The sequence below is a fragment of the Aptenodytes patagonicus genome, chromosome 3 (assembly GCF_965638725.1).
Source record: "Aptenodytes patagonicus chromosome 3, bAptPat1.pri.cur, whole genome shotgun sequence".
In the NCBI taxonomy this organism is placed as follows: domain Eukaryota; kingdom Metazoa; phylum Chordata; class Aves; order Sphenisciformes; family Spheniscidae; genus Aptenodytes; species Aptenodytes patagonicus.
This window is the reverse complement of record NC_134951.1, coordinates 94,068,272-94,081,302: the sequence shown is the minus strand read 5'-3', so window position 1 is coordinate 94,081,302 and position 13,031 is coordinate 94,068,272. Positions and strand designations below refer to the sequence as shown.

The 13,031-nt window shown below is 44.5% G+C and overlaps 1 protein-coding gene across 5 annotated transcripts in view; it reads right to left on the bottom strand.

Annotated features, from left to right (window-relative positions):
- Positions 1-10,912, bottom strand: part of VIT (vitrin) — a 60,095-nt gene extending 49,183 nt beyond the window's left edge. For all 5 annotated transcript variants that reach the window (XM_076334245.1, XM_076334246.1, XM_076334249.1 and 2 more), the window contains exon 1: positions 10,728-10,912. The gene's annotated coding sequence lies outside the window, so the exon portion shown is untranslated. The remainder of the gene's footprint in view (positions 1-10,727) is intronic.
- Positions 10,913-13,031: the final 2,119 nt, after the last annotated feature.

Here is a 13,031-nt window from a genome sequence, read left to right as displayed (position 1 = left end):
GCTATAATTGAAGCAAGAGAAAGCTAGTATCTGTTCTAGCACCATCTGCAAAGATAGGACATGATATACTTTATCTTATCAAAGAGAAGAAAACGAATTGCCCACACTATTTGTGGGAAGTGTCAGTAAGAAACTCAAGGTTTCCTGTACCATGTGCATTCTTTGACCTTCTTCAGCTTTCAGAGGAGCCTCTGCTGTGGTTGCAAACCCCACATCTTGGCCAGACAGCCGGAGGCAGGTGGAACTTGGACTGAGTACCCAAAAATGCTTCCTGGAGGCGGTGCTGAGCTTCAGAGCACCATGGTGCACTCTACTTAATTATCCAGCGCCTCAGAAAGAGCCGACAAGGAAACTCAGGCTTTTATGGCTGCAGGTGTTTCCACTGTGGCGGAGGAGTTGTAAGAAGTATCGGACGTCGCACATTAGGCAATTGTGTGTTTAATAAATTGAACAACCAAACCGCTGCTAAACAAGTTTCTGAGCCTGGGGACAGCTTGTGCTTTTGCCTGAAAGAGTCTTTGCGTTAACACACACAGCTAGCGTTAGGATTACAGTCAGGGCTATTCATTTTGAATAATTTCCTTTACCACCTAAGCAGTAGCTACAGGCTGTTTGTCAGCTGCTTTCTGTGGCCACACAAATCCCACACCCGGTCAGCGGCGGTCCTCCACCCCCATGGTAGTGACCCCTTCGACAGCAGGGGGATGGCTGCTGCAGTTTTTCCTTGCCTTTTAGGCCTTTTGCTTCAGAGATGGGTGCTGAGGGCTTGGACACCGCTCCGTTTCTTAAACACGTGCTGGTTTACACCATGCTGCTATACAGAGGTAGCTGTCGGCCCTGTTTCTCAAAGAAGTTCAGCTGTCTGGCTTGGCTTACTGGTGTCAGCATGCAGTAACTACAGGCAGGTTGGGCTGTTTAGCCTCCTGGGTGGTCTGTGAGCTGCCTAAAATGGGTGCAGGCCTATTGCCCCTAACAAACAAACACGGAAAGTTTCCCCGTGTGGCCTGAAAGACCGTGGCTACCCGTGCACAGCAGTGTTAGGTCAGAGGTTATAGCCTCTGCTTGGAGAAGCCTCAAGAGTTCAAAATTACCCTGGAGAGAGCAGAGGCCTCACCTCTTGCAGGCCCTCTACAAAGTGATTGAAGAGATTTTTTTGAGAGCGAGGGTGCCATCCCCGAGGGTGCCATCCTCAAGGGTACCAAGGATGCCTGGGCATGTTCTCCCCTCTCTACTGAAACTAGACCACTGTGCGTCTGGGATCCTAGGAGCTGTGAAGATGCCCACAGAGCCTTGCGGCAGCCCTGTGCTTTGGACATTCAGATAGGGAAGAGGACGTAGGGTCCTAGGACCTTCCCTCTCCCTGGACTCACTCTACTTTTTATGCAGCAGTGAGCTACTGTGAAACACATGCTCTTCCAGGAGCAAAGCCAGAGACTCTGGCTCTGCTCTGTTCCCAGGCAAGGAGCAAGTCAGGCCCCTTCTCACTTGCTTTCTTTCTGACCCCATGTTTGGCATTCCTGGTTGCACAGGGGTCCTGCTTCATCATGGAGAATGGGGGGTGTCCCAATCTTTTGTGCCCTGGAGTCTGATGATGGGGGACCTCTTTCATGATGAAGGAAACATGGGTTCAAACTCTCTGAGGCCACAGACAGCCCTGATACAGTTAACCCTGATTAAGGGTTCTCACCACTTGCTTCCTATTAAAAAAGCTTTGATTGTTGTGGCTGCCACATCATGTTTTAAACGGTGCCTGCTCTGCTCCATGAGGTCCCTGACTCAGAAGAGGGCTAGGGGGGACTGCCGGTAGCCAGCACCTCTCGTGAGGTACCTGTCAAGTCGCTCCCAAGTCATTGAAGTGAGGTATGGGTGGATTCAGAGGTCTAAATTCTACCTAAGTTGCACTGTGGGCACAGGAATCCTTTTTTTCAGAGCTGCTTTAAGAAATGTGTATATGCAGATTTGCAAGAAGAATTTAGTCCAAAATAGCTCCATTCAGGTAGGTATAATGACGAGATGCTATACTCAGCAATTTAGAGCCAAATAAAAACACCCAAGCAGCCCTGCACTACTCATTTTGTGTTCATGCAATGCCCTGAAATTAAACCAACATAAGGTTGAAGTAACAGTGACACATTATTTCTCTACTTCCCACAGAGCTCTTTCAGAATAAGGTAATTTAAAACTACAGTGTGATTTAACTTGCCAGACATTTCTCAGAGCCTAAATAAAACTGCAATGATTATACTTTTTCATCTGTCTCAGCAAGATAACCATCAATTATGCTGGTCTGACCTGCCCCTTCCAGCAAAGGAAGAGATACATTTAGAATATGTCACCCACTCAGAGAGAAAATATAATTTGGACTATCCAGGTGACGATTTCTATGAGGGTCATTACCCTGTACTTTCCTGGTGTCTGTTAATGTTTTATGCATTAATTTTTTTCATTGTGATGCGCAGCTTTTATGGCTCATTGGGAATCACTGTTAGCTCAAACCTGTGAATCCCTGTCCAGACAACTCCCTCCCTCCGTCCTCCTCCCCACCACGGCTCTTGTCTGCTCATGTATCTGTCCCCCTCACTCCCAGGCTCGAGCCCATGCTCCCTCTGTGCGCTGGAGCTTGCTCACTGTTGCAGAGAACTTATTTCCCTTTTCTAATTTGACTACTTCTGCTTAACATCAGCCAGACCCCAGCCAGGTACCGTCAACCCCTGGCACTGCCATTTCCCCAGGAAACAGGGCAAAAGGAAGCACCTGCAATTCAGCAGTGCCTGAGGGCTGTGCTAGCTTTGTGGCATGAGATTCGTGGCCACATTTCTTTTACTTTTTAGAAAATGCACCATTTTCTATTTCCAACAAATGGTTTTAACAAGTCAAAGTGACTTTTTGAAGTGCGATACATGGTTTCTCAGGTTGGATGCACAATGAAAAGAGCGCTGACTAACTATGCTATTGTGCTGCCTGCAAACTAAGAATTATTGTAGTGTGTCAGAATTCCCCAAAAGGTACGTATTTGGTCTGAAATTGAAGAATTTGTGTTAAAGGCACTGAAGAAACTGCACATCACCCTGGGGATGGTTTTTGGAATTTCTGTAGCATGTTCAAACAAAACTTGACACCTTTTTTTTTGGTAGAAACTTAGAAGCAGAAATTTAGAGAAACTTCAGGATGTTTACGCTCTGCTTATTAAAACTACATGTATCCCTTTACTACAAAAGTGAGTTACATGTATAGGTCAAAAGCAAAACTGATCCTTAAGCATGCTAGTAAATTTATACAACATCTTACAGAAAACCTTTATCAATTCAGTATCTCCTGCAGTCAGTATGACTACTGATGCCTCGTGCCAAAGCCATGGAGTGGCTGGATAAGGATTCAGAAAATGTATGTAATTTTAAAAAAGTATCTGGAACTACCCTGGCATGTGGCACTGGTCTGAAATAAGGCAGTAAGTGGCGAAATTCATCGATGTCTAGTAATGACAACTTGATCAAGGAAGCATCTTACACAAAATACCTTCAGCAAATCAGGAAGCACTGGGGAAGTTGTAGACAGCATTTGGAAAAGCTAAGCTGAAATCTGCTTCTGTGGTGGAAACCAGTGAAACAAAGTTAAGAAAGTAGTTTCAATTTTGCGTTATAGTTCTCTGTAAAAATGATAGTCTCATGCTCCTTGCACTGCTTAACATTTTCCCCTTATATATTTTGTACTTTTCAAAAAAAATTATTTCTTCCTGACTAACTGCATTATTCCTGCTTGGGAACTTTTCCCTCCAGCTCTCTCAGATATCTCTCTGATACCTTTACTTTAGAAAAGACCAACCTGTGCTACAAAGGAGGTTGCTACAAAAGGCAAATCAGAAAACAACCCCAAAACACCTTATGACCCTCAGTCATCTTCTAGTGCTGCTTTGCTGGGACCTCCAAATCCTTTGCCTCCTTGCAGGGTCAGCTGCCGAGGGGCAGGATGCCCGACCCCACATCCCAGGACATTGTGCGTGGCCACCCTATCCCGTGCCCTGCAGGTGGAGCCCAGGCTCCCCCCTTCCTTAGGCATGGGATATAGAGGTGCCACCTGGATGCTCAGAGGATATGCACAAGCTGTTGTGGTAGCCAGGTGCAAAAGGCACATCTGGATCTCCTACTGAAGATGGCATTCATGTACTGCTGGTCTGAGCCATGAGGGGCTCCTGAGGCCACTCACTAGATCTGTGCTTTCTCATACTCCTCACAGAGAACATCAAAGGCTAGTCATTAGCCTAGTCTTGTCTTTAGGCAGAGTCTACCAATACTTCTGTGGATCAGCTGGATGCTTCTCTGCTGTTGTCTCCAGAGAGATCTTTGGATTTGGAAGTCTGTCCTGTCTCCTCCTCCTGGGTCAGAGGTGAGTCCTGCTCCTCAAGGTCTCATGGTGAAAGGCTGCAGCGAGGATGGAGCCTTACGCCTTGTTACTGCGGCAGGCTGACCTCCCCAGCTAGTGGTCATTGCTGCTTTGGCTTTGCTACAGCGTGTTTCAGTTGTACCCCTCCCGCCTGGTGCTGGTCTGCAGCCCACCTGTAACCCAACAGGCACGTTCAAGCTGAGGTCTCTCACCAGACGTGGCTGTTGTGGGGAGCCATTTGAAAACTGTGGACCTGTGAATACCGTTTCCATTTTTTAATGACTACAGAAGACATCTCGGGGCTCCGTGCTGCTTTTGGGATGAAAGCGAGCTATGGGTTTGCATGGGTGCCAGCATTATAAATGAGGCTATTATGGGTAGTGCTGGGTTTCTGAAGACATGCTGTTGGTGGAGGTGCTGGTGAGAGACCTGATACAGTGTGGGCCAAGCTGTGCAGCCTTATGTCACGTGTGTTGGCAGCCCGTGGCAACTGGCAGGAGTGGGCTCTCTAACATATGGGTCATGCAGACAACATGAGGGATGGCTATGCTTCCAAAACTACATCCCTTAATAACTGTGTGCCCTGGAGGGGACTTGAAGAGCTAGAAAACATGGTGGCAGAGAAAGTGGCCTCCAGAGCCACTTGTGACAGTACAGCTTCAGCCAGAAATTGTTGAGAAATGTGTCTCAGGACCAGGCTGACACTGATTTACTAATTTTGCATATTAGAAGCTTTTAAAACCTGTTTTGGCATAGAGATGAATCACAGGATTCTGAGAGCCCAAGATCAAAAAGGAAAACTGTGCTTATCACATGGACTGGGAGCAGGAACTTGTAATTTATGGTCTTTTGTTTTTAAAACAAAACTAAGCCTGCAGACCTCAATATTGCATAATCCACTTCCATGCTCAGGAATTTTATTCAGAACTTTGGCTTTAGGAGATTACCATATGAGCTTCTACTTAAAATCTAATTATTGCCTAACATACTTTTTTCTACACACAGACTTCACCATTGAGAATAGAAGATACCATTGAGAATAGAAGATGTAGACCATGGAAGCCTGAGACTTACGTCCCAAATTACCACATATTTTGAGACGCAGGTTGGTAGAAAGACTGTCCCCAAAGCAGGGTGAAAGAAGACTTGTCTGACTTGTGTGATGCCTGTATTTCACCTTGCAAGCAATCCCATTTGTATTAAGTTGTTCCACTGCAACTACTCTAAACTTCTCTAACCTTTCCCCTCCCTCATCTGGACACTCTTCTCCTTCCCATTTAGCCTCATTTCCAAAAAGCCTCTCTTTCTTTATATGCTTCATGTCCAAAAACTTCCACCAAGCCTAGGACAACAAAAAGCTGGAGTGCTGCAGATGCATTGCAAGAGAGGTGAGAAAGATGGGCTCCCACCAAGGTGAGCAGGATGGGCTCCCATCGTTCTCAGCTGGCTGGCAGCTGTGAAGAAAGCCCCCGGAGTCACGGAGCTGTTACCCTTTCGTAACTCTGACTCACTAAAGGTGACCAGGGCCAGGATACACAGCATTGCTGCCAGCTTTCCTCTATGTCTCACCCTTGTTCTACGGACTCAAGGGTAAACTACGTATTTGGGGAAAATAGAAAGAACGGAGCCTTCTGCATCCTTAAAGGAACCTGGCAGGGAGATCGAGAGGCACAGAGGTGGCTGCATCCAAACTTCCCTGTAAACAAGTGATTTTGGAGAGGTAAAAAATGTATAAACCTGGAGGTGCTGGAAATCCCCAACTCATCCTGGTGGGGACATTAAAGGACTGCATGAGGCTACACAAAACCATTCAGAATTTTTCCAGAAATTTTGGCGCATGTAAAACTGTCACTTGGCAATTATGCACTTTTTTTTCATGTGAAACCAGCTGCCAGCTGAGACACTGTTGGCTGCTGTGTTACATGTGTTACATTTACAAAGGGATCTTATAAGGTGACAGGCTGAAAAACAGTTTGCAAATGCAAGTTGGTCTTGAAAGTATTTTTTATATCTGTGTCTATGCGATGTCCTGTAGAATGAGATGCTTTAAGGATAACTGACACAGGTCGTGTTCTTAATGTGCCACTGACCTCTAAATGCACTCTGAAGCTCTGGAGATAAAGCAAAGGTAGGATGGACTTAATGGGTGCTAGAAAGCTGGTTCAGTCATGACAGTAAGACTTGTCAGGTTAAAAACAGCTTAAACCTAGATGATTTGAATGAAGCAGAGGTGGTTATAAATACTGTTCTGAATGCAAATATGTTTCCAGTTTGGGATATGAGCTATAGATTTGGGTGCTCTGCTTCAAAAGGGAAGGCAAAGCTGCAGATGGTGTTATTTTTTTTTAATTAAAAGACATTTTCCTGAGAAATATTGCTGGTTCCAGGTCTCTGGGAAATTTTCTTTCTGATCAACACTTTCTGTTTTTTTTCCAGGGCTCATTTGCTGAAAAATGAGTCTGAATAGGAAAGGCAGCCCAAAGCAACCCAGCCATGTCCTGCTGCAGAGAGCAGAGATGCCAGCTTAGAGGTGGCGGCAAGAGAGGTGAGGGTGAGCTGGGTGCAGGAAGAGGGAGCGGGCTCTGCTCCTCTGCTGGCAGGGCACTGGCAGAGGATATGGGAGCAGCTCTCAGACACCACTAAATGTACAGCTGTCCCAGCACAGAGTTTGGTGCAAAATGTTTGCAGACCCCAGAGCAAATACTCGGGTAGCTAACCCACGAGAGCCACGCTGTCAGGACTGCCCACTTTTGATACCTCCCAGTGTTTGCAAGGGTCAGGTATATCCACACAGCCTGCAATCTCAGCTGGCCAGTATAGCTACCCCATAGATGCCTTAGGAGCCTACATAATTTCAGCAGATCCCCGACTTGTCTGTGGGCCACAGCACTGGAAGAAAGGCTCATCAGTAATACATGCTCCTGTTTTATCTGCAGCAAGTCCCTTCACATCCCACTTTTTGCGGCAGCTTGCTTTCTGCAGGGCATTATGAAGGAGTCAGTAAAAGGCAGTCTTACCGCTCCCCTCCGTAGCGCTTGCAGCAGCGCCTGCAGCCCCTTCGGGTCGGGGGCTAAAAGAGTTCACAAGGGCCACGCAGGCCGTTGTGAGCCAGACAGTAAGAGTTTAATTTACTAATAGAGATACAATCTAAACGGCTACAGATTTTCTGGGCACTTCTGCGCCTGTCTCAGCCTCTCCTGTAGCAGGGGGAGGCTGTGCTGCCTGTGCAGCATTCACCCAAGTTTTCCAAGTGTGAAATATGCAGCAAATAAAGGAACTGGGATGCAAAAGAATGGCAGCTGCTCTAGGACTGTTAGAGGGGCTCTTTTACAGGCGAATGAACTGTCAATTTGTAGTAAGACATTGTTTTCTAAACATAGCATAAAAACTGTTATCTTGCCTGGCTGGTCATTAGAAGAGAGATAATTATAGTCTCTGTGCGACAGCCGGGCCCAGAACAGGGGCTGCATTGTCCCAGGTCCCAGCTGAGCTCTAGCACGGGCACCCCAGGCCAGCGCTGGGACAAGGGGGCTCCTTGTGCCCCGGCAAGTTCAGAAGAGGAATTGAAGTGCTCTAAGTAGGTGTTAAGCACCTATTTCTCTCTCTGACTCTGGCCTTAAAAACTACTCCACAGGAGAAAGGTGAGGAGGGCAGACCTGTGACTGATGTAGCTGCATCCTCCCTAGCTTTATGTGCGACACATACTCCGACTATTACTTTTCTCTCCTTAAAAAAACCAACCCCAAACTGTAGTTTTGCATTTATGTTTGTTTTGTTCTGTTTCTGTTTTCCAGCACAGACCAATGAGACCTGTATGATGGATGGGCTTTCAGAAGGAAGAATGTATTACCTATTCAGTGTCCACTTTCTGAGCCCTAAATGGGAGGTCTAAACCTCAGCTGATGCTGCAGCACGCTGGAGGAGTCTTGGTGGACTCAGAGCTTCAGGGGGCCAGGAGATCCCCCGGGGCTGTCAGGAAATCCTGGACTATTGCTTTTCACCACCCATCCAGAAATGACAGTGCCTCCCCACCCTGTTGCAATGGGCCAACACGCGCCTCACTGCTCCGGCACCTGCCCATGCCAGTCCCTCTGCACAGGGAGTTCATGTCTGTGAGTGCCACAGCATTTTTTTCTATGATGTGTTTAGCTTCAAGACATTGGAGGAGGAATACAGTCATAGCTGCAGATAGTAAACTGAGCTATCACTTTTATTGCTCATTTCAGCCAGGTGCCTACCTATCATAATTTAGGAGACTTTTGGTAAAACAGGGACTTGAACATGGATATCCGGAGCCTTGGGTTAGCATGTAAAGCTACTGGGCAGTATTTTCTGTCTAGAGCTTTACTTGTGGTTCAGAGGTGAAAAGGAAAAGGCAGACCAGGTACCCGCAAGTCTTTGATGCCACTGTTATGTGAACTTCAGGTTTATTTTTAGCAATGTTTTCTAAAAAGCAATGGCCAGAAATAATAAATAATTCTGTTGTTTCACGTGAAGTAATTAGCCTGTTTTCCCAGCTTCTGTGTTCACACTGTGGCTCAGGCAGTCCCCTTTTAGAAATATTCCAATTAATCAAGTTTGACAAAAGGGAGTGTAAAAATTAATTTCCCACTACTTCTGTGAAAGTAAGAAGTAGCTGGGTAAAGAGGCAACACCTTGTTAATGTCTCCACTAAAGGAAAGACCGTGGTAGGATCTCTTTCTTATTAGACATAAGAGAAACTCCATGGATTATCTTCCTTGCATCCCAAGTGTGAAGAAACCTGGTTTAGCTAGTAAAACCACTTGGTTCAACCAGCCAGTGGTAAGTCATGCGTAAGAATACTACTGAGGAAAGAAGTGTCTTACATAAAGTAGTGAGCAAGTTAAGATCATAACATTCCTACTACAGGTGGAAACACAAAGCAATATTCAATTATATTGGCAGGACAGTCAAGGTTTCTTTTTTAAAAAGATAGTTCTTATGTCTTGAATAACAGAAAGACAGGAAGTCTTTTCTGTCATCCCAGTGAGAACAACCCCAGCAACTCGAAGGATTAGATAAAATATGCAAGCAAAGTAAGTCTGTTTAAAATAAGATACTAATTTAATATTCCAAAAGTAATGTGCATGTGTAATGCAGTTATTTTTTGCTTGAGCTCTCTTTGCATCTCTGAAAGAGACTGGTCTTACAGCCATGACTGTCATTCAAGTGGTCAGCTGAATAAAGTCTGAAGAACATGATACTACAGATACAGAAAAACATAGATATTCTTTGAGTGTAGTCAAATGCAAGGTGTTTTTAACTTTAGGATGTATATGGTAAAATACAAGCTATAAAATTATATAACTCCATTGCTGTTCTCAGTCAAGTGTGTTTTAAAAGCCATCTAAACTCCTGTTTCTCTGTGTGTGCTTGCTTGATTTTGGTGTTTTGTTTAAATTTCGGAGAGGTTAGAGGAAAAGGAGTGTGCTCCAAGGAGGATCTGCCTCTGTAACCTGTAATTCTTTTTTTGCTCTGGATGTGGTGTAGTTCCCATAAACTCTAGGAGCAAAATATTAACTAGGGTTGAAAGTTTGCTTGGGGCATTTGGTTCATGTTCGTACTAGTCTGAGAGAAATCACATTTTGAAGAGACTTATCGAGACTCTGATCTCTCCGCAGAGAGCTGAATGGCTGTGGCAGGCTTGACAACGCTATTCATTTTTGGAGCCCCACCAGCAAAACAAGCACTCAGCACAAAAGGATATATAGTGTCTAGGCTACTGTACTGTTCATAAATCCGTACCTACCCATCTAGCAAGGGAGTTCACACCATATAAATACATATCACTGGAATAATACCATTTTCCATTCTGTATCTTGGAGATTAGTGTTCCCCAGTGTCAGGTAGTGCTGATTAATGATACAACACACACCTTCTTATCGATCAGAGAGACAAAGAAAAAGTCTTGAAAGCAAAACAATTTTAAACCTAGGGAACAAGTTGCATTACCTGTTACACACTATTTGAACAGTAGGCATATATATGTCTATTGGTGTGTGACTAATATACACCATTCTTTATCAAATAGTTAAGCCCTTGCTGTTCAGGCAGTGAGTATATGTGTCCACTTTAACAGTAGGGGTTTAATGCTTTTATAAATAATTAATGAAGTATATATAATTTAAAGTACAGTTTCATTCTACATCTATGTATTCATCTTCTTAGGTCTTTGATCCTATGCACACAGCTGGAATGCTAAACAAAAAATTACACCCCTACAGTTTCTTAGCAGTGAAAATATTTAACTATTATCAACAAGCAAAAAAGCAACTCCCCCCTCTCCCTCATAAATAAATATAGCAGAGAAATGACATCAGAATTACCTTGCTTGAGGTGTGCAACTTTTTATTCCTTTTCTCCACACAGTATGAAAGTGCTATTTTTTCCAAGCTTTTCTGTACCCCAAACTTCAGCCAACATTATTCTACAGAAGGAGAGGCAAGCAGCGGAGGGAGGCCTGGACACCTTTTCTCTTTCAGAGAGGAGCTAATCAAACATTCCCATCAAGCTCCCAGCTCTGTGAAAAGCACATTGCTCTCCCTCCCTCCCTCTCTCCCTCCCTCCCTCCCTCCCTTCCTCCCTCCTTCCCTCTGCTCCTCTCTCCCTCTCTGTCTCTCCCTCCCTCTGTCTCTCCCTCTCCCTCTAGCACACACAGACGTACAGAGCTCCTTACATTGATTTAGCAGCTGAATTAGGCGGTCCTATTTTAAATAAATGTTCCCTCCCACATATTTTTGGTAGGGATTTCTATGCTCCTTTTGCACTAGCCTGTCAGATTTGTCAAGTTTTTCTCTTTTGGGAAGCGAAGCTTTACTCCACTGATGTTTCGGCTGAATTTTTTTCAGTCTCCCTATGCAGTTCAGCACTGTAGTAAAAGGACTACAACTAGCAGCCAGGAGTAAACTACACAGCTCTAAAGATTACAAATACCAGATTAGTTAGGTGCATGTCAGATTTAAACAGGAAAAATAGCTTCTGAAGAGACAGGCTGTGATGCCTTTACTCATGTGAATAGCATCTTATTCCTTAAGCAGTTTCCCTGAAGTCGGAGGATTAGTGACAGAGCAAGTCTGTGAGTCTGGCCACAGAGAGGTAGAAGTATGACATGAGGGTTAGCATGGACTTCTTTCTGATGAAGTTGGGTGTGGGACTCTAATAAAATGCTCGCAAAGACTTCTAAATGAGATACACAAAACAATTAACATGTTAAGTATGTGTATACAGATCTCCTAAAAGAAAATTTTATTGAGACAATCAAGATCACAGCATTTGCAAGATTATCACAGAAAGGGCTGGCATCATATTCCAGGGTGCTGGAATGCAAACTATAATCTGCAATTCCACCTGGGTATTCAGAAGTGTATAGATAACATGTATGAGTGAACATACACTGTTTTATCTAAGATCATTATTGGTGAAAAAAAAATCTAGAATAAATACAGGAGATACAGAGTTCAAAAGACACATTGGAAAGACAGGTAGTTTGTCGCTACTTCTGATCTAATAATCCCGTATATGTGTTTGGTTTAAGGGAAAGTGATTACCTGGATTACCTGGATTTAAGTGAAAGTGATTACCTGTTATTTGTGAATCTCTACTCCAGTACTTACGGAAACTGTATAACAGCTCAGCATATCAATAAACAGTACAACAACAAAGATTTATCAAGAAGTCTCAACTGTGCTACTAAGGTATAATGATCCATAATTCATTTGATTCTCTTAACATAGAAGTTCAGGCTTGCTATGGTAATCCCTCATGAGGCAGAATGAAGTGGACTGGCAGAAAGCCTCTCCAGACAGCAAATCTGTTAGCAGATCTAGCTAGCAGATCTACTTTAAAAAAAACCCAAACCCCAAAAGTCTTACTAATTCAAGTTAACGCTTTCAGAGTATCATCACCCTTTTCATAAGGCTTTGTGAGGTTTATTTATTCAGATAATCATGGGCAAAAGGACTGAGACCTTAGGACTGGAAGTTTAGAGATACATAGGTGCTAGGGGCCAGACATCTAAATACTGGGGTTTTGCAGCTAGGTGGCTATGTGTCATTTCCCAGTGCTAGTGGAGGGCTGAAGTCCCCACGATAACTCCTTACCTGCAGATGCTGATAGAAATACTCTAAAATTTTTGGGCATAGACCTTCAGTGGCATTTAGCCACTTATTTTCCACTCAAGTAGATTATTTTCAGAAATCCATGGACAGCTATATAGCTTTAAAGTCTCAGGTCAGCGGGTTATCGAAGAAGCCTCTTGATCTCAGACCAGTGCGAGTGAGAGTACTGAAGAGCGAGCTTCTGGCAAACCAAGACATGGTTGGATGGCAAAGGCTCAGGCTGTGACCACAGAGCACATGACAGGACTACATAGAAATAGCTGGACTACCACCGAGTGATGGAGCTGAGATGTCAGAAGCAGCGGATGATCAGGATAACCGGCACAGGCAAAAAGTCCTCCTAAGGTTCAGCTTCTGGTACCCACGTCAGCTCATTGAGGGGTGTAGCTGTTGGCATGCTGAATGTGGTTGGCAAGGTCTCAAAGCAACAGTGACAGTGCCTACACCGAGGTCATGCTTCATCATTGCTGCTGCAGGGTGGTAGTTTTACAAAAGAAACAGCTGATAGATCCA